The following is a 26,937-nucleotide window of genomic DNA, read 5'->3' as shown; positions in this document are numbered from 1 at the left end:
ACATATGTTGCAAGTGAGTTCGAAGCATTCCCTATCCTTTCAGTAGAACAAACAGCCCTTCTGGCATGACTGGTACAAAACCAGTTTGTTATAGTCTTCATGTTCTTTTCAGCCTTCTGTCTTTAAAATATATTTCATCTTTCAATCTATCTTGATAGAATGTTCTCTGTTACGCAGGTTCTGCACCAATCTGCTTTAACTCTGCTAAATCATTTACAGTCCTATGGAGATGTCATAAATACACTGTATTCCTACTACTAATGTTATTTAATATGGACCTCAGGAGAGCAGTTTTGGCATTCCCCATGATAACAGCATCACAGGTTATGATGCTCTTATAAATCAATATAATATTTAAAGGGCATGTAAAGTCTAAAATAGAATAAGGCTAAAAATGCTGTATTTTGTATACTAAATATAAACATGAATTTACTGCACTACAAGCCTAATCAAACAAATAATTTATGCTTTCAAAGTTGGCTACAGGGGGTCACCATCTTGTAACTTTGTTAAACATCTTTGCAAGACTAAGACTGTGCACATGCTCAGTGTGGTCTGGGCTGCTTAGGGATCATCATAAACAAAGCTGCTTGAGTTCTGCATGGCTGGGAAGTAAGGCGGGGGCTCCCCCTGCTGTTCATAAGTATGATTGTTTCCCTGCTGAGCAGTTAGGGACCATCTGACAATTCCTATCCACAGCAGTAAATGAAGGGAGAATTTCGCTGCATACAGTCAGGTTTCTTATAAAAACGGTACACATATTTTAATCAAAGTATATTGGAGATAGAGTATTTTTTTGCCTTTACATGCCCTTTAAGTATATATTCCATGGAATATTTTTATGAAACAGAATGCTAACAATGATATTATGGATTTAGATCATAATGGGACAACTTCACTAAAAGTAGTCCCCACATTAGTAAAGTATGGGCACTCCTGCTGTACATGCAAAAGCCTCTTGTCATGCATCATAATTAGAACTTTAACAGTAAAATTATTTATTGGATATTTCCCCCCCTTCTTTATTTTCCTTTCCCTTCTGCCTCTTTTTAGGTTGCAATTGAAATTATGATCTGCTTGATGGGAGAGACTGACCCAGGAGCAAAAAAATGATTTCTTATGTCACTGCTACATATCTTTCTATTCAGGACCTGTTGTATACATATATAGTCGGTCATTGAAATCACTACCTGGATGCTTGGCTAAACTAGACCCTAGCAAACAGCTGCTAAAATTCCAAACTGAATAGCTGTTTCAATTCAATTGTAAAGCATGATGCACATATAGTGTTCCCTAACTATTTAGCTCAAATGATAGTATTCAAAGGCTGGCACATGTGGGCAGATTTATCAAGGGTCGAAGTGAAAATTTGAATTAAAAAAAATTCAAATTTCAAGCTATTTTTTGTGTACTGTCTTCTTAAAAAGTAGACTTTGACCATTCGCCATCTAAAACCTGCCGAATTGCTGTTTTAGCCTATGGGGGACCTCCAAGAACCTATTTGGAGTCAATTGGTGGACTTTGAAAAATCAAAGTTTTTTAAAAATCGAATGCACTATTACTTCGATTCATACGATTCGAATTTGAACAAAAATGGCCTATTCACTCAAAAAAACTTAATACATTTCAGTTGGTCTTTTTTAATTAGAATTTCAATTTTTTTTTCTATTCTAAATTCGACCATTGATAAATCCCTGGTGTCACCTGGCATAGTAGCATTTCTTGGAATAAGTGTCTCCTGTATAGCTTAAGAATTTATTCCAAAGCATATAAGTTAAAAAATATAAGTTTATTACATATTATAAAAGTCAACCAATCCCCTCATGGCGCCTAATGCATTTCATGCTTACCTAGCACTTAGTCATAGGCAAAATATAAGTTTATTACATATTATAAAAGTCATATATATATATAACGCGTTTCATGCTTACTTAGCTTATGACGAAGGCGCCATGAGGGAATTGTTTGGCTTTTATAATATGTAATAAACTTATATTTTTTAACTTACAAGCATACTTTGGAATAAATTCTTAAGCTATATGGTTGTACCTCTGTTTGGTCACTAGAGGACTCCAGCATGCTACTATAAAGTTTACTGGGCAATAGATCCAAGTTAATTAGATATATTATAAGTCTCTCCTGACTTAGCATTGGTTTCACTCAAAGAGCTTAGTCCTCCCCCACCAAGCTTTTAGAAGAAAGATATTGCCAAGACCACAGCATTAGTTCTACAGGCTTAATCCTCCCCCATGTGCAGCTTTTAAGTGAGAATGGGGTTATGTAATAAAAGGCATTAAGTTTGCCATGGGGCAGTAACCCATAGCAACCAATAATCAAGTTTTTAGAGGGACAGTCCCTCTTTTGACAGCTCAACTCACAGTCCCTTATTTGTACTGGAAAGCATGTTTTTCTCTGCACTGAACAGCCAGAAAAAGAAACAAAGTTTTTAGCTTAATTGGCTTCTGGCAGAGAGCCCTGAACAGCCACAGCAGGAGATAAGATACTTTTGTATCAATTTCAAGATAAGCAAATAAGTGATTGTAACAATATAAGATAACAGGTCCCTTTTAGACTCACAGCTAAAAGGGCAATTCACCTTCATTAGCAAAACTGTATTAACTGATGAAAAAAACACAGAAATATGTTCAAACTTTCATAACCTGCCAAATTTTGTAAAATGAACATGGTAATTAGGGGGTGTGGCCACAAAAAATGGCATGGTCAAAAAATGTTTCACGCGCGACAACTTATTTGTCCCTCTTTTTATTTCTAAAATGTTGAGATGTATGTTAGTGCATATGAGGAATGTGCATTGATTTTGTATTTTTGTATGATTATCTGTAATTGGCCTAGTTCAAGTTAGACAACAAAATAAAACTTCTGCATGAAGCTGAAAGCTATGGGACAGCATGGGTTACTGTACTTGTGCACCTTTTGTAAACATTGCATCTTCAACCAATTCCATTTTAAAAAAATAGTTGTATATCAACAGAACGCTGTTCTGACCAGCTTGTCCTGCTCTAACCTCATCTGCTAATATAATATTTATAGCTACATATTTTATGCCATTCTCTTTTCACCCTGTAACAAAATTGTTTCTTTCTACTTAACCGAGAATCTGAAAATATGTCAACAATAGTTATCCTGTTTCTTTGTCTGAAAGTTAGTGGGCCATTTCCAGAAGTCTCCTGGGCTGGCTGCTAAAAGCTATCCTGCCATAATCCTTACTGACCAAACCATTATCTGAAAGGTCATATGAAACAACAGCGCTGACTTAATGTTTCAGTGGAACAGTATTGCTCCTCTTTGCTCTTTAGCCAGTTATTCAGCTTGATCCAGTAAATGTGCAGCATAGTTATAGAAGGGATGGAGCGTCTGTCACCTCTCCCTGACTGTTAGGTGACTGTATTCCTCTCATTTAACCCGAGAACAAAGGGATCAATCACATATTACATATTGTATGTGGAATACCATATTGCTTGGGAATCACTCATTATTTAAACTCCTAACTGAGTATATTGTACTACTGTTACTTATATGGGGGTGCTTAAAGGACAAGGAAAGGCAAAAAAATAAAATCCAATTTTTACTTTCTTTAATGAAAAAGAAACCTATCTCCAATATACTTTAATTAAAAAATGTGTACCATTTTTAAAAGAAACCTGACTTTATGCAGTGAAATTCTCCCTTCATTTACTGCTGTGGATAGGAATTGTCAGATGGTCCCTAACTGCTGAGCAGGGAAACAATCATACTTATGAACAGCAAGGGGAGCCCCTGCCTTACTTCCCAGCCATGCAGAACTCAAGCAGCTTTGTTTATGATGATCCCTAAGCAGCCCACACCACACTGAGCATGTGCACAGTCTTAGTCTTGGAAAGATGTTTAACAAAGTCACAAGATGAGAGCCCCCTGTGGCCAACTTTGAAAGCGTAAATCATTTGTTTGATTAGGCTTTGTGTTGCAGTAAGTTCATGTTTATATTTAATATACAAAATACAGCATTTCTAGCCTTATTCTATTTTAGACTTTCCTTGTCCTTTAAGGATGTTTTGCTCCTATTGTTCCTTTAGATGCAGAGGAAACTCAGTGTTGTCCTGAAAATGAACAGATGCTTGCGGTGCCTCCAAATTGTCCAGTTTATCTGGTCACAAGTACAGGTATGTATCTGTTTACTTTTATTTGTACATTCACCTTGTACATATTTACAAGTATGCACTCAAAATGGTATTTTACCCACAGAGGAGCACAATGACCTGCTATATGGCCCCACCCAGCAGCAGACAGTACCAGCAACAGCGCAGCTATCTCTGGATGCCGCAGACAAAGTCGGTGAAGAAAATGTGCATGACATCCTTGACAAAATTGAAACATGCAAAGCTGCCATTACTAATTCGAAGCAAGGTTTAGGTGCCATTTTAGAGATGGTGGCGGCCATACAAAGTAAAGTTGCAGCTCTAAAAAAGTAATTATCCATAAAAATGTCTTCTTTTTACCTTAAGGAAAGGATGTTATGTCCTATGGGAAAGTTTGTTCTTTTTTCAATTTTATCTCCAAGATGTTAATAATGCACTTTTTGTCCTTTTTTTCAATTTTATATGGACAAGATTTCATCATTTACATCAATTGCCCATCAATTCCCCAAACCGATGTCGGGAGAAAGATCGGTAGATGTACAATCGTTTGACTCCCACTAACCTCACAATGATTTGATGGATTGGTTGCATTGCAGTGAAATCGGTCTTCACCGTCAATGGGAGAAGTCCCAATGATTTTTTGATGTGTGCTGGGCTTTTGGCAATACCCCGAAGTTTACAGAGTTTTTGGGCAAAATTCTGAATTTTCAGGTGAAAGATCCGAAAAAATTTTGAAAATCTGATTTTTCACAATTTTTTCCCGCAAATTTTTTTTCGGGAAAATGTATTAATAAATAAGCCAAAAAAGCCTGTGCGAAATTTGGTCTGAGGTTTTTTCAGAAAATATTGAGATAAATTCGGACTTTGATAAATAACCCCCTTAAACGGAATTGGTTGAAATTGCATTTATGTAAAGCTTTCAAAGAAGCAGAAAAGCATTTTACATAGTGAAAAGTGCAAAGAGATTGGCATATTATTGAATAAGGGATACACCCGCCACAGCAATGAAAATTTGCCAGTTTATAATGATGGGCGAATTTCTCCCGTTTCGCTTCGGCAGAAAATTCGCAAACATCGTTAAATCGGAAAGTTCACGAAAAAATCATGAAATTCGAACGTTTTCACAAAAAACGTGAAATTCAAAGTTTTCACAAAAAACGTGAAATTTGAAGGTTTTCACAAAAAAATCGGAAATTGATGCTGGCGAATTTTCACTGGTGAATTTTCACTGGAGATTCACAAATTTATTCGCCGGCGGTAAAACGCGGAAATTCAAGGCAAATTCATGCCAGGTGAATTTATTCCCCCATCACTACCATTTAACCATATCATTTAGAAGCATGTACCTGTGTCTGCATAGTGTAGAGCAGACATTATAGGGCTCATTAATGTCCACAAGTGAGCAAAGTACAATTGGATTTTTTCCAAAACTTCCAGTGGTGTTGTGGTCACAAGAGGGGGTTGTGTCTGCTGCAAATTGCAGCCAATGCCTCGATATTTATGTAATTATACTTGCACTTCCATGTAATTGAGATATGATTATGGTGACAATTTTCCAAATCTGATCAAATCAATTTCTGGTGTTTGGTGCATGAGTGAGGTGCACACCCGATTCGGAGTGCGCCTGGCCCCTCTGAAGATTTTTTTCCAGGGGGGTCAGGGGCAATCTAGTTACACCACTCATTTTACACGCTACTGGCTGTGGGGAAATATGCACAAGCAAAACTGCACTTGTCATTCTAAATGATATACCTTAAGAATTACTTCCTAGCACCATGTACAAAACAAGCTACAGATAGTGATGGGTGAATGTCTCGCATTTTGCTTTGCTGAACAATTCGTGAATTCACTGAAAAATTATTGAAAAAACCGTGAAACTCGAAAATTGATGCCCGCATCCAACTTTGGATTTGCGTCCGAAAAAGTCGTTTGCGTCAAATTTGATGCTGGCGTTAAAGTCAATCGGCGTCCAAACAGTGTAGATTTTGACACAAGCGACTTATCGGACACATGTCCAAAATTTTCGCAGGAGATTCGCAAATCTATTCGCCCGTGGTGAAATGTAGAAAATCGTCACAAATTCGTGACAGGTGAATATGTTCGCCCATCACTAGCTACAGACAGTCCACTGTTATCAAAGGGGTTGTTCATTTTTAGTATGATGTAGAGAGTGATATTCTAAAACAATTTGCGATTGGTTTTCATTTTAAATGTATTATTATATGGTTTTCGAGTTCTTTAGCTTTTTATTCTGCAGCTCTCCAGTTTGCAGTTTCAGCCATGTGATTGCTAGAATCCAGATTACCCTAGCAACCATGCATGCAAATTACCCGAGCAACCATGCATAAGGCACTGACATATGAATAAGAGAGGCCTAAATAGAAAGATGATTAATAAAAATAGCAATGACAATACATTTGTAGATTAACAGAGCATTTGTTTTTAGAGTGGTCAGTGAACTAGCTCTGTCTTTGTGCACAAGTTAATTAAATAATATGTTTACAGACTTTGCAAATGAAGAAATCAACCACATAATGACATGATGTAATATCTTTGTGTGAGATAACTTTCTCTCCCACTATTAGCGTTGCTTTCTTATAAAACAGCACTTTATGATTTATAGCAAATTATACTAACTTGTATAGACATCATGGAGGGCCAAATAGAAATGATTCCCTGTTGTACATTACAATGTGGATTCATAGCGTCAGGATGGCCTCCCTTTCCCCGAGTAGCTGGTGTTGTGAGGGTTACAACATAATCACATGTAATTCAGTGAACAATTGCTGCCCATGTTGGCAGGTTGTGCAGTCGTCTCCTAAGTGGTGATGCCTTAGGCTGAAGAGCAATAAATTACACTGTAAAGTGTTGTAAATCAAGACAGTTAGCGGCAGCATGGGGATAATGACAAAGCACACGATTTCCCATTGAAACTAAAAGCAGCAGGACTTAAGGGATGTCATGTATCTTAATGCACTTTGTCATAACAATATTTACCACCTGATCCCTAACTAATGTAAAACAATTAAAGCCCTGGTATTTGCACAGCTCTTCGGGCATTTCATTAAGCAAAATCAAATCAGACACTTGCTCGTTTCTGTACAAACTCTCTGTAAAACCCACAGGAGTAAACAATCAAAAAAAAAGTGTTTTCACCTACAACATTGTAGCTATCTCTGTCTGCAGTTATTCTTTTCCCCATTGGATAGCTCTTGTTTCCCTGAGATGACTCTGATTTTCCTTTTATTCGAACACTCTATGGTTGAACACTCTAGTGGGTATTTTTAGAGGACATTTTGTTCTTGGCAGAAAGCTAGGACAAGGGTAGTTAAACTTCACTGAAGAAATTGGAAAATACTTTAAAGTTCACAATTTTTTTTTAATTATATTTTCAGTCAGGCTGGTTGACTTCTGCACCATATGCCATATGAATGGGAAGCTTGATATTATGGGTAGGGATGGGCGAATTTGACCCGTTTCATTTCACCAAAAATTCGCCACCGGCGAAATGACGCTGACGCCCATTGAAGTCTACGGGCATCAAAAAAATTTTTTTTCACGTGCGTCTTTTTATTTTGACGCAAAACGCCATACAAGTCTATGGGCGTCATTTTTTCGGCGAAAAAATTCGTCCATCCCTAATTATGGGTTTGTCAGGAAGGGATGAGTATTAGTAGGGCTGTCATCTTCTTCCAAGTGGCAGACTGGATGGGGGGTGGGTCTGATTATGTCAGGGATGGGCCTGCTGATGTTGGGGGCACCCCACCCAGCTATAGTCAGCTATCCCACTGGTGGCTAAAAAAAGTGCAACCAAGTTTGGGAGTTTTACTTTGAAAGCAGCAAGTAAATTTGCAGGTAAAACGTATTTCCTTTGTATAATGTATAATAAAGCAATAGAATTCTTAATGAATCAGATGTAATTTGAGTGTAGGACTGGCCAGATGACTTTGACGTAGTTGGCCATCTGTCTACATCTACCAATGATAGGTGCACCTACATTTTTCACACTGCCACACTCCCATTCCTCAGGAGAGCTGAAAACTCTCCTATTCAATAAGAACTCCATGAAATTCTCCTGAATCGAGACAAGGAGCAAGCGCTATTCAAAGTGAAAGAGCATTCATCTAAATTACACATTTATACGCTAAACTAACCTAATAGAGAGCTTGTCTAAATGAATTATACAGAATATTGTCTCCCTGGATAGATGTGTAGGGACCTATAGGATTTGTAATGCTCCTATAGCTTTAAATCCCATTCCCTACCTTTCCTCCTTTTCACTAGTTGCTAGGCAAAAGCCCATGTAGTTAGTTATATTTGCATAGCCAGTGTTTTTGGCCAAGAGCTGTAATGACCACTTCCTACCACACTTTAATATAGTGTTTGGAAAGGGGTGGATCTTCCTCTTTGGCTGCTGGTGTCTTTACCTACTGGATGTTCCCATTGAGCCTGGGTACACCAAGGCCCAGTAAAGCCATTGCCCTAACGGCTTTAATGATTAAGACGGGTAACAGGGAACCCCTGTGAATAGGTTAGGGAGAATCAGGTTATATCTGTTATAAACTCTCTAGGAGAGTAAGATAGAGAGCTCAGATATCAAAAGCTGCTTTGTGCTCCATCAAGGATCTGTAGCAGGGAGTAGCTTCCCAAGGCTCCCTGATTGCCTTCAGTGAAGGGACCACAGTGTATAGGGTGTCACTCCGCTGGGTGGGATCCAGACCACTTCAAGGTACATCTCCCTGGGATTCCTTATTACTACTTGACTACAATGCCTTATGGGAGTCACATTCCTCGGCTGTGTCATCCAACCTGTTCTAGCATGTGATGTTTCATCTACCTATCACTCATACCAACTGTGAGTAAACCTGAGGTCATTTGTCTTGTAAAAATAAATTGTTACTCTTTTGGTTCACCACAACCTCCTGGCATCCAATCATTTTCTATTTTTATGCACAGTAGCCTGAGAGATGTAATTGCGCTGCACCCCTATTGGAATCTTCCACTTAGGGAAGGCCCTGACATGAAGTGTTGAGTCGCAATGTAACCCATGTTCCTATCACTAGCTGGACATTAACTACTTTTGGTCTGTATAGCCTAAGTTAGCGTTACAGATGCATAACTTAACACTTTCTCAGTTCCCTGATTTCTTCAGCTTTCTTTATCCCCCTCTGTCTGTGCCCTGAACATATGTAAAGATATGCATATTCTCTATTTATATAGAAAAAGAGAGGCTGTGGAATAAAGTTTTGTTTTCTTACAAATTGCAATTAAATGCCAGATCTAATCATTCCTTGAAGGGGGGCATATGTAATGAGAAATATAATAGAAAGGTCCCCTACGTGCATCATATTCTACATACAAATACTGTTCTGGACATAATACTATTGTCCAATGATACATCTAAATTACACACCACAAGTGGGCATCCTTAGCACCACCAAAACAGCACCTGTTGAAAAAAATGGTAAAAGAGCCATACTGGGTGCTTGCCTTAGCACATTAAAGGAACAGTATCATCAAAAAATTTAAGTGTTTTAAAGTAATAAAAAGATAATGCAGTGTTGCCCTGCCCTGGTAAAACTGGTGTGTTTGCTTTAGAAACTCTACATTTGTTTATATAAATAAGCTGTTGTGTAGCAATGGCGGCAGCCATTCAAAGGAGAAAAGGCTCAGGTTATACAGCAGATAAGCTCTGTAGAACATAATGGTGTTATCTGTTATCAACTATTTAACCTGTGAAATACTGTATGTTTATATAAACTATAGTAGTGTTTCTGAAGCAAACACATCAATTTTACCAATGCAGGGCAACAATACATGATATTTTCATTACTTTAAAACACTTAATAATTATGGTTTCCTTACAGGAATGAAGACCAAGAGTTCATTTGCACAAGCAGAATTACTTCTCCTGATATGCTCTTTCCAAGTTCAAATATGCAACAATATTTTTTTAAGAAAAGGATTTTTCAGCTTATCTTTGTGTTATGTCTTTACAGCCAATGTATCAAGAACCTCCCATGTTTGTATGACATAATTACTTGGAATTAATACATTTAAAGGTGTGCCATGTTCTAATATCTTGCACTGATGACACATAACAAGGTCTGAATAATTAGGCTGTATCTGTGCTATTAAACCAGGAGTTCTGGATGCACAGCAGGACACATGCAGGCACGGACTGTCAATCTGCTCAATGGGTTGCTCCATTTCATCTTAAGTGGAGAGCTCAGGAAAGGGAGCTGAAGAGAAGCCACTGAAGGGAGCTGAAGAAGAAGACTGACCTGGCCACCATTTTTTTCTTTATGGGGGGGGCTGACCAGCAATGTTTTTAGTTTACTTGTATGTGGGAACCCTTCCAGAATTCTTTTTTGTTGTACTTGGGGGGCGGAGGTGACCACCAATTTTTTATCTTGTAGGGGGGGGGGCCTGACCACTAGTGGTATGTTTTTACCTTTATGAGGGTGCCCTGGCCACCATTTTTTTACTTATAGGGGTGACCCTGGCTTCACATGTTGTGGGCTGCTCAGTATGTAGGCAGTTCTATGTGTGTAGCATGAGGCATGTGAAAACCTTTGGATTTTAGGCAGCTTTAGATTGCATGACTTGTATTATGAAGGGCTCTTTGGCTCCAGAATGGTTTTCTGTGCAAAAAAATATTGTTTTAATAAAATGTGAAGAATTTTATGTTGAGGCTCACCTGCACAACCACCCACACTGAGCAGTGATTCTGTTCATATGAGTACCTAATACACAGCGAAGCACCAACAGGGGGAATGTAAGAAAAGCCAGTAAATCTCCTTTACACAAATTTAACAGCCCCCAAACTGTTTAGGGACCACTTCAGACAGATTGAAGAAAGAATGGGGAATTTATAGTTTGCACCAGTGTAAGTTATAGAACTTCTTCTTAGTGAAACCGTTACTGTATGTTTGCTCCAAAAGATAATGCCACCCTCAAGCATTCCTTAAAAATGCCCAATACAATAACAGTCTAATAAAGGATTTTACATTGCAAAGTGTGAAATTTTATTCTTATTTGTGAAATTCTTTTTCTCTGTGCGATTTTTATTACAATTCCACCAAACTGTTCTATCCAAACTTTCTCTGCATCTCACTCCAGCTGTAATTTAGTGTCGTTCACTGATCTGACCTTCTACCCTTCCCTCTCATTTACGCCATCAATAGTGCTGGTGTTCTATAAAGCTTGAGAAAAGGTTCAAGGTGCCCTGAAAAAAAAAAAAAAATTATATATATATATATATATATATATATATATATATATATATATATATATATATATATCTATCTATATATATATATATATATATATATATATATATATATATATATATATATGTGTACATATGTATTTGTCTGGCACCTAAACTAATGTTGAAATAATGGCTTTATAAAATACCATGTAATGACTGGTGCTGTACATTTCTGCACTTGTTCTATAAAATGCAGAGTTCCTGGGTGTGAAGGGGTTATATTCTTGACTGCTTTCTAATACACACCCATATTTGTTTTTTTCCCTTTGTCATTAAGTGTAATTTACTTTTTAAAGAACACAGCTTGTAAATGGCTTGATCTCACCAGCTTAACTGCTTTGACGTTACTGTTTTAAACTCAGTACAATTCTGTAGAACCAAAGGTACCAAAAAGGTGCTCATGGCAATGTGTTATTTTAGGTAACTAAACAACGTATCCTCGTGAGCCCCTGATGAAAGTTCCTGTGAGGAACTGAAACGTCGAATTCAATAAACCTACCTATTTTTGACAGAGTTTTTTCACGATTCACTCAATTTCACAGAGGTCCCCATCCTATTTTGATGTTTCTGTGGTTTGCGCTGGAATTAGTCCGAAAATCCAACCTTTTTCTGGAAAAAATATGAAAAATTTGGGCAGCACAGGAAAATTCAGGCTTTTTGATGTATAGGGCTCTAATTAATCTCGAACTATTGGAGTTTTAAAAAAATATATATAAAATTTAAGTATTGCCCCAAAAAGCCCAACCGGAGTTTAGCAAATAACCCCTGACATGTAGGATGTTGATAAAAGCAAGAAAAAAAATGTCCCTGACAAATAATAAAAATGTGTATTTTTTTAATATGTTAAAAAAAATGAAAGTTTGTGAAAATGCTACATAAGTGCATGCAGTCTATTAAAATCTATATTAAACACATCTATTAAGGCTCATTGAAAACTGTGCTCTTGCTCATATACTGTAGCAATCAGTCTGTTTATTATTCATTTTTAAGAACAATAGTAAAGTTCAGACACGTCACCCAAGCCAGCTGCTGAACCTTGAGCTTTATTTACTTTAGACATTAAGCAGCACTTCCTTGAGTCTCCATTTCCAGAGGGTGCAGCTTGTATTTAGAAAAGCTTTTGCTTTTTGATTCATTCGGAGTTCGTTTTTTTAAACCTCATAATTCTACATTATTTTGCTTGAAAGCTGACAGATGACTTCAGTTTATGGCTACTGTAAAAGGAAACGTAAGTTTTTGAAAAACCTACGTAAGGATGATTTTCATTGGCTCTTGATGGTTTGTGTTCAGATGAATTCATGCAGCTTATATTTGTGACTGTGACGCTATTGCTGTGTATGTTTTGTGTGTGTGTTTTAAAGGAGAAGGAAAGCTTCCGAAGCAGTTTATTGCCAATAGACTAGACACAACAGTGCAAGCTATAACACTATATTTATTTTGCAGAATGCTTTACCATACCTGAGTAAACAGCTCTAGAATCTCTCTCTGTTTGTTTAGGATAGCAGCTGCCATATTAGCTTGGTGTGAGATCAGTTCCTGCCTGAGTCTTTCCCTGCTCACTAATAGCTCTGGGCTCACATTACAGCATGGAGGGGAAGAGGGAGGGGGGAAAGGGAGAAGGAGCAAACTGAGCATGCTCAAGCCCCAGGCCTAGAGATTTAAGATGAAAACAGGAAGTCTGATACAAAAGCCCATGTGTACACAATAGAAGGAAAGAAATGCTGTGTTTCTTTTGACAGAGGACTCAGAGCAGCATTACTTTGAGGGTTTACTGGTATATTTATATAGACCTTTCTGATAAAGCTTACTTAGTTTTAGCCTTTCCTTCTCCTTTAATTAAAAGTTTCACATTTATATGTGTCTACGTAATATTCGCAGCAGTCACTGTTTCCAACTGACAAAATATTTTCTTATTAAGGCAGTAAAATATGTATTATTTTAGTTGAACAAAATTATTAGGTGAATGTTGTAAATCCATGCAGTATCCATGATGATTATCTGAATGTTTCTGTATCCTGAATTCCCCTTTTATGAGCTTGATACAGGTATCGGACCTGTTATCCAGAATGCTTGGGACCTGGGGTTTTCTGGATAACGGATATTTCAGTAATTTGGATCTTCATACTTTAAATCTACTAGAAAATCCTGTAATCATTAAATAAACCCAATAGACTTGTTTTCCTTCCAGTATGGATTAATTATATCTTAGTTGGGATCAAATACAAGGTACTGTTTTATTATCATAGAGAAAAAGGAAATCCACCACATCCGAGAGGAACAGTGGGGCAGCGTATTTTCAGCGGGTGGAGAATCCATGTGGTGTAGACCTGACCATAGAAAACAGGCCCCTCTACTTCTGAGACCCTTATTTTGGCTTTCCACAAAGAATAATCTTTCTCATGACTCTCAAAGCCTTTAACTGATTTGCACCACACTTCATCTACCCCTGTGACTCCATATGTCCCTAGCCAACTCCAGCCACCGACTTGTTGCAGCACCCACGTTCACTGCTGTTTCCCATTTTAAACCTTTCAGTGTTGCTGCTTCCTACCTATGGAATGCCATCCCTCCTTAGATCTCTGCAGAAATAAACGTAAAGACTACCACATGGAACACTCGCATCACATCTCACATAAACTCTATGGGACAGGGACCTCCTTCCTTTTGTCTAGTATTTGTTCTTGAATGTAAATGTCGTTTTCTATTTATTTATATTTTTGTATATAGAGGTATGTACAGTATCTATAATTAAACAGATACTAATACTTATATTCATGACTTGTGACCTAATTCCACTTTCTTTAAAAAAATAAAACCTTTCTTCACTTGCTTTAGGCACTCCAAAGAGCACTGGTGAGCAAGTCATACATTGCGAGAATTCCAGTCTCACACAGTGTATTCTCAGCAAGGAGATGACAAGTATTGTGTACTTGATCTTTAAACAAACAGAAACAGTGAATATCCTAATCCAGATAGAGCTCTCTCTCTCTCTGTCGGAAGAAGAAATCGAGAGGACTTCCTTTTCAGGTACATTTGTTTACAAAGATCATTACATTCCAAATTTCCAGCAGCTAGTATATTAGATGTGTTAAGATGTGGTTATTACTTCCAGCAGTGGTTGTGCACACAACCTACTTCTTCATATAGGAGCTTTCACTAGGTAAATGCAGGTCGGCTTATTTAAATGAAACTCTCCCTGGTTTTACTGCATTCCACTGAAAGGCATGGGGACACTCCCACTATTTACTCATTAACTGTTTGCTAATACGAATCAGCGTTATTGAAGTATTTAGACAATGGAAGATCAGAAGGTGCACACTCAAATGAAAGTGAGTTGCTGATTCAATAGGAGGCTGCCTGTTTTGCGAAGGGCAATACATCATGTAAATTTGTCTTTTCTTTAAATCAAAACTTTTTCATTCACTTAGGGGCTGATTCACTATGGGTCGAATATCGAGGGTTAATTAACCCTCGATATTCGACTAGGAATTGAAATCCTTCGACTTCGAATATCGAAGTCGAAGGATTTAGCGCAGATAAAATCCTTCGAATCGAGCGATTCATTGACTTCGGTAGCTTTTATCTGCCGAACTAGGGGGTCGAAGTTTTTTTTAAAGAGACAGTACTTCGACTATCGAATGGTCGAATAGTCGAACGATTTTTAGTTCGAATCCTTTGATTCGAAGTAGTAGTCGTAGTCGAAGGTCGAAGTAGCCCATTCGATGGTCGAAGTAGCCCAAAAAAACCTTCGAAATTCGAAGTTTTTTTACTTCGAATCCTTCACTCAAATTTAGTGAATAAATAAGAGGGTGATATCCGACTTTGTAATTTTTATTGAAATATTTAAGGAATACTTTCATCAAAAAGTTTTTGCTAGGAGATGTGTTGTAAAATGCTAATAAATATACTTTCTGACAATGTTCTAGTCAATTTTCTGCTTGAATAGAAGCACTGACTTCCTGTTACTCCCTTGTCTCTGTTTCCGTCTCACATGGCAGCAGTGCAGTTATCTTTAGGCCACGTGTAGGCACTTTATTAGTATGCCGGCCTTTTTTAGCCAGAGAAGAAACGACTAAAAACCTCCATTGCTCCTGTTATTCGTATGAATGGGAGCCAACTGTCACTGATTGTTCTTTGGATTTCGATCAAAAAATGTTGAAATGTGAATGTTTAGATGTAAAAGTGCTTGTCATGAGCTGGAACAGGCAGTTTTCTAATTCTATTCATACCAATGACTGGAGGCACAGAGCTGACATTTAGCAAAAATATGCTGTGACCTAAGTCTTAGTGCAAAAACAGACATAGTGGTGGAGACTGCCTTTCCCGTGGGTGATAAAGCATCTGAAAACACCTTGCACTGCAAAAAGTAGGGAAAGCTGCATATAAAACACTTTACATGTTGTGTGACAACCCTGCTATTCTTCTGTATCACAGTTGTTCTGCCCAGACTGAAAATGTCATATTTTAAGTGGGCGAATGGGGCATCAGCAGATGTGGAAGTAAAAGAAGTGACAGCTGTACCTCACTTACCTGCAGATGCCTTCGTTTAGGCCATTTAATAGAACAATTCTGTCTGACCATTGCTGTGGAGGGCTAAATCACACAATCTTCATCAGTTTTGCTTGTGGGCTGATCGGAGAGATATCCCTAAGGCTGGGCATGTTTGGCGACATTAATACATAAGCAACAAGTTAATAAGCCACAGTAAAGCTATCAGACTTGTATCTGTCAGAGGCAGCATGCTATTATCTTGTCCCTGTATTGTTTGAGCAAGTATGGAACTGTTAACACATTGTCTATTACTAGTGTTATATATTTAAAGACTTGTCTTTTGTTGCAGATTAGTGACAATATCTGCACATGGAGTTTCCATTCAGTAATCTGGAAGTTGCGTTCATATTGATAGCGTTTACTGTTTTCTCCATATTTTCTCTGGCTTCAATCTACAGTGAACCTGAGCAAGCCAAAACAGGTAATAATAATAACCACTCTATAAAATAACCATAAAATAACTCTATGTTTCCTAAATCCTTGTTTTAGGTTGTGTTATTTTTCACCTTATTGATTGTGAAATAATTGTGTAATGTGTTTTGTGTTCGGTAATGTTGTATTAGTGTGCTTTGTCAGCCTAACAGCAAAGCCATGGTGAGAGTCCCAGGCAACAACGAATGGTGGTAGTGATGGATGAATAAATTCGCGAAACTCCCCTGAAAATTTGCGTCAAAACTGTTCCACCCACTGACTTTAATACTAGCATCAAAATTGATGCGGGCATCAAAATTAGAGTTTTGCAAATTTTTCTATGTTTACGGGAAATTTGCAAATTTTTCGGAGAAACTGGAGAAATTCACCCATCACTAGTACTGGGGCAAATGTGTTAGACTGACAATGCATGTGTCTGGTTATTCCAACAATATATGACTTCATAAGGACTGGAAAGGAAATGGAGTGCCAGCTCTTCTTTACTAGAGCCTCAGACTCATATCTCACATGAACAAAACAATATTATTTAACCATAGCTGTGTAAGGCAAGTCATACAGAATCTGTCCATTTGGCCCATTAGGTGGATACCTTGGTAGGGTAGGCCAGTGTATATAGACACCTTTAAAGGGGTAATTCACCTTAAAATTAGCTTTCAGTATGATATAGAGAGTGATATTTGCAATTGTTTTTCATTTTTATTATTTGCGTTTTTTTTTTAATTATTTCGCTTTCCAATTCCCAGTGCGTAGTTTTTATGATGCATACCCCCTTCTATTGTGCAGCGCTGCAGAATATGTTGGTGCTATATAATTACATGTCAATGATAATAATAATCTAGCATAAATATACAATTTAACATTGCTGTTAAAGGCAACATTTGTTTGTCCCATTCTATTGACACCACTGCCGGACACTTAAATGAAGCACAAACAAAACTGATTAGACCCGTAAATATTACATAGTTACATAGTTGCATAGTTACATAGTTAAATTGGGTTGAAAAAAGACAAATGCCCCACCCTAGCTGCTACCCCGGACAAATGCCCCTAACTCTTTACTTACCCCTCCATGCAGATTCTGTCCAGTGGAGTTCACGGCAGCCATCTTCTTCTCTTCGGTAATCTTCGAAATGAGACCGGCGTGACGGCGCATGCACAGTTTGAGCAATTTTCTGTTTCGCGACAACTTCGCATGCACTGAAACTCATGTAAACTGCTGAAGCGCCTCTCTCATTCCGAATATTACTGTATCAGCTAAAGATAGCGCCTGTGAACTCCGCTGGACAGAATTTGTCTGGGGTAGCAGCTAAGGTGGGGGGGAGGAGGGAGGGGGTCTATGTAGGGTAGGGGGGTAGGGTTTTTTTATTAAGGGTTTGTTTCTCTAATGACAGTTGAGCAGATGAGTGTACAAACTAACAGCAATGTTAGTAGTATACAACAAACCAAACCAAATCTTTCTGATAGTAGTTTGCCTTGTCTGTACTCTGCAGAATGTCAGGGGTGGACTTGTTTCTTAGCCCTACTATGCAGCAAAGGCAGAACATTTTGTGTTTTATAGGTGACAGCTGCCCATTCAGGCTTTAATTTAAAGTGTCAGGTCAGTGATGTGGTATTTTCTTTTAAAGAACGAACTGCAAAAAGACTTTTTTCCCAGAAAATGTTGAAAATGATGTACATGCTGTAGTCTCTTGATTACACTAGAATTATTTATTGGATTTTCTTTGGGGTTAACGGGTGTTGATTGAGTTTTCTATTAACTATGTTTTTGGCTTTGAAGTGGCTGGTGACTCAGAGTAGCATTATTATGGGCTAAATACAGTAGCGGGTGTACTGAAGATGGACATTGATAGATAAACAGTTATCTTAAGGTCAAGCACTGGCTCTTCCTTACAGGGGGGTATTAAGTGGACTTGGCTGGACTCTTATCTGGCTCAAAATGCTATTTTTGCTGTGTACACATTAAAGATTTAAGATGGTAACTATGGGACAGGCAACAACAAAAGTCAGAAATTGTACCTGAAATGCTATAGTAATAGTTTATCACAGTATGCATGATGCCTAGTTACTGACACAATTTTTCTATAAAAAAAATAAGTTTTAAAGGACACTAGAAACTTTTATAGCATACAGTGGGGGAAGTAACTGACCTCATATCTTGTAATAATGTAATTTGCAGCACTAAATACCTCCAGTCATGGGGCAGGACGTGTCCTTAAAGGGGTTATTCACCTTTCAACATATTTTTCAGTTCAGTTGGTTTCAGATAGTTCACCAGAAACACTTTTTCCACTGATTTTCAATTTGTGACCATTTTTCTAATATTGAAGTTTCAAGTTTAATTTTTCACATGCCTATGTCTTTCTGAAGCAGCTTGGGGGGTGGGGGGGGTCACCAACCTCAGTCAGACAGAGGGCTCACAAAAATGAAAATGCCCATGAAATGTTTTGCTTGAGACAATTACCTGTGAGTTCTTTTGGCAGCTTTCACTTCCAAGGTTTTTCCTGTGATTTTTTTCCATTTTATTTCATATTTAAATCTACCCCATAACATCATGTTTTCTTGGAGAAACGCCTTTATGATCAATAATCTGTGGTGCTATCAACTGTCTAGTTTACAATGCAGGGTCTATGGGAAGGGGGCTAGACGCACATGTGCAAAAAGTGACAGGAATAATTTTAGAGGCTGAAGAATTGAAGTTACTGCTAAAGGGATAAATATGTAATGCACACATAAATATGTCCAAACTGTTGTCTTAATGCAGAATACATAACAGACAGCAGAGGGCACATTTTATCCAAGAATATAATATGGATGCAATGAGAAAGGAAAGCACTTGAGCTATAAACGCAGGGGCTGCATGACAAGGGATCTGAATGACCAGCAGCCAGATTACACTGGTTTATACTTAAAGACTGGCAAAATCAGATGTAGCTGTGAGTGGGTGAGAAGAAATGAGTTAAGGCAGAGAAATGCCAGGCTGGGGGTGGAGAAAGACAGGGATGTGATGTCAGGGGAAGAAGCACTTCCTTATCTTCTGAGCAGGTATAAACATCCCATCCACCTTCTCCTTTTTTGCATATTTTGTGAAATGTCAGGAGTTTCTCTTTATGTTGTCATATTATCTATTAATAAGCAAATGTGGATGTATTCCTGCATGTACTGTTCTATTGTGGTTTTGGTATAGTTATACAGTATAAACATGAAAGACTCTGCATGTTATTATTCAATATTAATGAATGTCAAATGCTTGACATGTTTATGATCGCCATTGGGGTCAGGAAGGAATTTTTTCCCTCTTGATGCATAATTGGTACTGGCTTCAGGCTGGGTTTTATGCCTTCTTCTGGATCAAAACAGTGGATATATGATAATGTATATTAGGTTTTATTGGTCACATCAGTGGTAAGAGAACTGCACAGGTATATTTATAAGAGGGAGAAAGGAGGTTCTCTCCTGTGACTGCACAGTGGGTTGATTGATACAGATGCTACTACTGCTTGTGCTAAGTGACAGCCTGCTTGGATTTCCTATCATCAACACACTGCAGATTCCAGACTGACAGCTGGGCTGCTGAACGTCTCTCATGGTGGGAGATGCAGCTCCTGTTGGTAGCAGAGTTTGGGGCCATCCTCTCTGTAGGTAGAGGCAGCCTAATACTCAGTGCTGGATATAATGACAGTGCTGATCTCACGTGAGGAGCGGCAGAGCATAGTAGTGATCTCTTATGGAATTCTGGCTTTGAATATTGCCTTGGGGTGAGGCTGGCAAGGTCCTATTTATTTAATAAAATGTGACATTTTCAACATTTCTGGCTCCTGGTGTTTCATTATGGTATGTAACAATGGGGTTTAATGGGATGGCTGAAGGTGAAGGGTCAATTGAAGAGTCCCCTTGTCATGTGACTTGATATTCTGTAGGTGCTTTGAAATGTATCACCATAAATAAGCTTAATGGGGAGCTATTGTTGTTCTCAACATGTACTGGAAGTTTAAGCTTTTTGCATAGTGAAATAAAATGTTGTTCTTACTGGACATTCATTTAACATTTCCAAAGTTATCAATGATATTTGTAAATGTAATTGGTTTTGAAAGCAGGTATTGAAAGCAAAGTCTGTTTAAATTCTCTGTACTTCTGGTTCTGATTCCTGAAATGATATAGCCTACGCCAGCTGATTAAAGTGGTGGTTCACCTTTAAGTTAACTTTTAGTATGTTATAGAATGCAATGCTCAATTCTAAGCAATTTGGTCTTCATTGTTTATTTTTTACAGTTTATTTATTATTTGCCTTTTTCTTCTGACTCTTTTTACCATTCAAATGGTGGTCAAAGACCTCATCTAAAAACAAATGCTCTGTAAGGCTACATATTTAAAGGGCACGTAAAGTCTAAAATAGAATAAGGCTAGAAATGCTGTATTTTGTATACTAAATATAAAAATGAATTTACTACACCACAAGCCTAATCAAACAAATAATTTATGCTTTCAAAGTTGGCTACAGGGGGTCACCATCTTGTAACTTTGTTAAACATCTTTCCAAGACTAAGACTGTGCACATGCTCAGTGTGGTCTGGGCTGCTTAGGGATCATCATAAACAAAGCTGCTTGAGTTCTGCATGGCTGGGAAGTAATGCAGGGGCTCTCCCTGCTGTTTATAAGTATGATTGTTTCCCTGCTCAGCAGTTAGGGACCATCTGACAATTCCTATCCACAGCAGTAAATGAAGGGAGAATTTCACTGCATAAAGTCAGGTTTCTTATAAAAACGGTACACATTTTTTAATCAAAGTATATTGGAAATAGGTTTCTTTTTCATTAAAGAAAGTAAAAATGTGATTTTATTTTTTTGCCTTTACATGCCCTTTAATGTTATTGCTACTTTTTATTTCTCATCTTTCTATTCAGGCCTCTCCTATTCATATTCCAGTCTCTTATTGAAATCATTGCATGGTCGCTAGGGTTATTTGAACACTAGCAACCAGACTGCAGAGACAGCAAACTGGAAAGCTGCTAAGTAAAAAGCTAAATAACCAAAAAAACACAAATAACAAAAAATGAAAACCAATTGCAAATTTAATCAGAATATCACTCTCTACTTCTACATCAAACTAAAAATGAATTCAAAGATGAATAACCACTTTAACAGACCTAGAGGAGAGCTAATATATATGTTAGATTGTTCCAAAAGTAGCAGAGAGAGAACAGAATGGGATAAACGAGTCCTGCCTTATAGAAAAAATATTTTTACAAATAATGTTAAACACGCTTCATGTATCAAGATAAAAGATAAGATATCATGTATTCAATGTTTTGTTTTCCTGAAAGCCACAGGCAGACTGGCAGAACTAAGATCTGAGTCACTGCTTGCGTAAAGCTGACTATTTACAGGTTGATACTGAGGGGTCTATGGAGACCCATCTAAAGAAGACTTCATCAACACACTGATGCGCTCCTTGTCTGGTAGAATTTCCAAATGTGCCCAATTTGTTTTATTACCCAAAAAAAGGTCTGGAAGGCTGTGGGTAGGCCCAATACAAGGGCCAATAAACCACAGACATGATCTGGAGGGGTTGAGTCAGCAGCTTTTACTGTACCATATATGGCCAGCCTAAGACTGTTAGTATCCAATGTGACTACTTTTACATCTCTGTCAGTATTTTAGAACTTCACAGTGGTGTGGGCCTGATGACAAAGTGAAATCCAGTGCAGGCCATTCATGCTCACGCTTTGAGGATAGTATATTAGATTAGGCATGTGGCAAGCCAAAGTGAACAGACCAAACCAGTAATGTCATGGGCCAGTCTGCAAGATCTACAACATAGATTTGGGGGCCGGTGCTACTTTAGATTGACCAATATCCTGACATATGAAGTGACTTGGGCCTTTTGATGGTCAGTAATGATAGAGATTAGGTGAAATTGAACTTCACAAATTAGGTGCATGTTTTGCCAGCCATAGAATATTGAGTCACTTGTACATTGTAAATACATGTTTTGGCAATACATTTTACATTTTGTTTGTTTCCCCATGACAGAAGACCATCATAGTATACCTAAAGACAGCATCAGTGGGACCAGATCCAAGAAGAAACATAGAAACAGCTCAGCCAGTGTTGGCATTGTTGAAGCCACTGAGGTTTGTGAAATATCACAGAAAGAGATCAGTTTCCCCAATGCCTGCTGCTCAGAGCTGATATGAGAACTGGTCAGCTGGAGTCAGACACATGAACGATGAGCTGAAGTAGATGCTTCCCCTTGATCAGCAAACAACTCATGGAGACAAGAAAATAATAGGGGTTGACAGACAGTTGCATCCCAGACAAGTGTCTTTGGCACCTTTTCATTCCTGGGCCTCTTAACCTTCTAATGAAGCACCGCCTGGTTTCTACCAATAAAAGGAAGCCGGTGGTCAATCCGTGTCATGATTTACAGGAATTTTACTTATGAATTTACAACAATATTTTTTACATGCTCTGAATTGTGTAATCCACAATGTTTGAGAAAACATTTTTTTTCATATCAAGCAATCAGAACATTGGAATATTGCACCAAAGGACTGTTGTTCCAAGGAAATCATCTCTGAAAAGAACTTACCAGATCTACTGCAGAAAACAGAAACATCATCTCTACATGATAGCTAGGTGTAAAATTATAGAGCAATAGTGACAACTCAAAAGATGTACTTATGCATCAGTACATAGAGTATACCTCAGATAGAGCCAGGAATATTACATTATCCAATGGGCCATGTATCCTCATCCAGTTAGCCAAGAGGCCATTAGCCCCAACCAATATTTTTGTATGGATGGCAAAAATAATTACTTAAGATCTAAATTAAGCAGTGGTTATTGTAGACAGGAATGTAGACTTATGTAGAAAATGTAAGTAAATAATAATTTATATATGCTGGCACCCTTGTGGAAAATAAAATAAAAGAATTGCAAAATACATGAATAATAGAAAATAAATGTAACCCTTTACATGTCAAGCAGAAATTTGTTTGGAGGCTTACTGGTCTGCCCGACAAATATACAGACAAAATTGACTACTAGACACATGTGAAATACCATCAATTGAGTACCATATTGACTCATTGATTTGACCCTCAAATGACAGTTCTTTATAGACCCTGGTGTGTGATCAATTTGTTGGTCTTTGGCAAAGCTGGGCCAGGAGGTAATGCATCCACACCTCTGTCCAACCAGGTTTCTGTGCCAAAATCTGCCCATGAGTGCACTGATAGGCTGGTCCTTTTACTGTCAGTGCACACTCATGACTAGGCAGACAGAAGTGAATCAGATATAACAGAGTGTGCCATTGGCCTAAGGCACACCAAAGATTAATAGCTCATTGTTTCCTGCGGGGCAACATTGACTATTAAGGAAACACTTTATACATGAAACTTTATACATAAAATGTTATACTTTTCCGTTAAACAGCTATAATATATTCCACGAATATATAACTTCTGCCATTTTGTCTATTTAACTATTGACAAATAAACCCTTTTATAAGACCAGCCTCACCACTCCTGTTATAGAACCAAGACAAGTCTTTACATTGTTCCTTCCTAACCTTTTAACTTTTTAAACTGAAGAGTAGTTGGGACAAACCAGTTCGTTCGTTCATTCAAGGTTCCCCAAAGGAGGTGATAGGGTAACATGTAGCTTGAAAGGGACTGAAAAAATTATGAGAACATTTTTGACAGTTTTATTTAGATGGTGCCCTTTGAAATGTAATATTTTTGTGCAAATTGTTAAAATAGCAATCTTTTCGCTGTGTAGTCTGGTGTTTTACAGCCATTAAGGGATCACATGTATCTGCCTATATGAGAATGTACATATGTAGGTCAGTGTTACAATTGGTGGATTAGGGCTGGAATACAGAAATATTCTACTCTCATATGGAGATAATGTAACATGGTTTTCAAGTTTTTGTTATGAGATTTAAATGTATTGATGAATGAACGTGATGAATGATCTTACACACAAGATAATTAGATTACATCTATGAGAAAGGGAATTCAGGGTAGGAATAATGACACAGCCCAGCAGGTCAATTGTTCTAACCATTAGATTGCAGTTTTGGACAATTAGATCTATTTATCAGAAGATATTTGCCATAAAAAAAGTTCAAGAAAAAACAACCTATAGATCAAACATTTCAATGCCTGAGAAATCTGAAAGTAATGTCATTATCCTAAATGCCAGAAAACTAACAACAAATTGACATAATGAAAACAAACTACGATATTATAGAGAGAATGCACTGATCATGAATACTAAATATACAACCAATATGATGAACAGTGAATATACAAAGAAAAAGTGTATATATATATATAGATTTTTGAGAAAAGGAGATTTCAGGGAGTTTTATATACAATTTCTCCAGATTTTTAATGCAGTCTTCACGGTTTTCAAGTTAGAGCTGAATATGTGTATGGCCATTTCCAGGGTTTGGCGGGCAAGTGACATCTGTGCCCAATTCTTTAGGCTCAAATGTGCTGCAAAACTTGACACAGTTCCCTGAGGGAATCCAGGAGCTACTACCTGCTCAGGAGGTGACATTAGCTGCAGTATAACAAGCATAACAATGCTGTATTCGGAATAGAAGGCAAAAAGCCGAGTGCAACTATACACAAGTGCAAGGAGCGCATCTTGCCTCAAGTACTTTTAATTAAAAAAATGGTTTTAGGCGAAACTCACTGCGGTGAAAAGGGCAAGTTCCCTGCTGCGATTGGACATGAAAATGAGTCCTGGAAATCACATAATTATCTATGAATACTCTAAGGGGGTTATTTATCAAAAGTCGAATTTTTGAGTAAGGCGAATTTTTAAACTGTAATAAATTAAATTTTATTCATAATTCGAATGTCTAAAATTCGACTGAATAGTCCCGACCCGAAAACTCGAATCGACGAACGCCGAAAAAACTTCGACTCTTTTTTTCTCCCATTCTATGTGTGTTATTTTCAAAGTGAAAATTGGCTCATCACTACAATTAATACCTTCGTCTCTGCCGTTGACGTCTACATGAACTCCGCAGGTTTTAGGAGGAGAATAGTCGAATTAGAACTATTTCCAGGGTCGAGGGGGTGATAAATCTTACATTTACAAATTAAAATTCAATTTGGTGGTTTTAAATTCAAATTTGTGAGTTTTGACCAAAACAAATTTCAAAATTCGAATTTACCATTCGAACCTTAGTAAATCTGTCCTAAAGTACCTTCTACTCATGGAAACAGCACCAAAGCCTTTTGACAGATAGAAGTGAAATATGAAACAAGCTGGAGCATTAGTGTCTTTGTGAAGTGAGCTGTTCTGTATTAGGCTAGGACTCTAAAGTGGAGCATTTTTCCCAGTATGGATTGGGATGCAGATGATTAAATCTAAAAAGGAATAGAGCAATCTCCTTTGTTTTATGAAGAAATACAAAACAATTCTAGAGATATCTGCTGCAAGTCTAATTAATCTTAGTTAAATGCTCCACCACAAAGCTTTAAAGAATATGTTCACAGGAAAATATACCAGGTCTCACATAGGTCACTAAATGTGACTAGTTACCCTTTGTTTATTCAAGTGGAGACCCTGTATTTGAGTGAATAATCATATACAATTACCACATATTAGCATGCAGTCTCCAAGGTGCCAGAGTGTGGTCAGCAGCAGGGCACTACTGTACTGTAAATATGCCTTTAAATGTTCTCAGATTGTTGGTACAATGACACAGTACAAAGAATTAAGTGCTTTATAATTGTATCTAGCTCAGTAGAATAGATCCCTATCTAAAATGAATGGAATTTTAATCATCAAAAGTTTAGGAGTTGAAATGTACTTTGTGCATTTTTCACGTGTCTTATACAACTTATATATTATAAACGTCAGTACTTCGCAAACTTCATGAATATTGGGCAGAATGTTGGCGGGAAAGGCACCACTGTTTGTTTGGGCATTGCCATATATCAAGTAATTTGTGCATTTTAATGGCTCTTTTGATACATAATGAGTATAAAATCAATATAAATACTATAGAATAGAAACATTAAAGGAGATTGCTCTATTCCTTTTTTGAAACAATCATCTGCATCCCAATCCATACTGAGAAAAATGCTCCACTTTCTCACTATTTTCTGAAAACGACTCCGACCAAATCTGCACTGACCGTTTCCCCCTATTTATCAATAAATGTTTCCAAAACTTTCTTGTGCGGGAAAAAAATCAATAAAATCATGACGAAATCGGAATGGAACTAATTTATCGGCTTTGTCGCTGATAACAGCATCCGAAACCAGCATCTTTTTCGGATTTGATGCCCGAAAACCACAAAATCTTTGGATTATTGAACGAAACCCAGCGCAGATCAGGATATCAATGGGACATCTGCCATTGACTTCTACATGAACTCAACAGGTCTGAGTTGGAGTACTTTTTAACCAAGCTAAAGAAATGCACATGGTAAAACTGCCAGCCTATGGAGTCATGGACAACAGGCAGTCCAATCATGGACATGATCAAAATTGTCACTGAATCCTTCATAATGACTACAGA

At 37.6% G+C, this 26,937-nt stretch overlaps 1 long non-coding RNA gene across 1 annotated transcript; it reads left to right on the top strand.

Moving 5' to 3' along the window:
* Positions 1–12,435: 12,435 nt before the first annotated feature.
* Positions 12,436–23,297, top strand: LOC108706640. The gene is made up of 4 exons (XR_001934117.2): positions 12,436–12,637; positions 14,245–14,436; positions 16,250–16,381; positions 22,423–23,297. It is a non-coding gene; the product is annotated as an uncharacterized LOC108706640 (long non-coding RNA).
* Positions 23,298–26,937: the final 3,640 nt, after the last annotated feature.

The sequence above is a fragment of the Xenopus laevis genome, chromosome 1S (assembly GCF_017654675.1).
Source record: "Xenopus laevis strain J_2021 chromosome 1S, Xenopus_laevis_v10.1, whole genome shotgun sequence".
Taxonomy (NCBI): Eukaryota; Metazoa; Chordata; class Amphibia; order Anura; family Pipidae; genus Xenopus; species Xenopus laevis.
The sequence above is the reverse complement of the archived record's forward strand: the minus strand, read 5'-3'. Positions and strand labels throughout refer to the sequence as shown.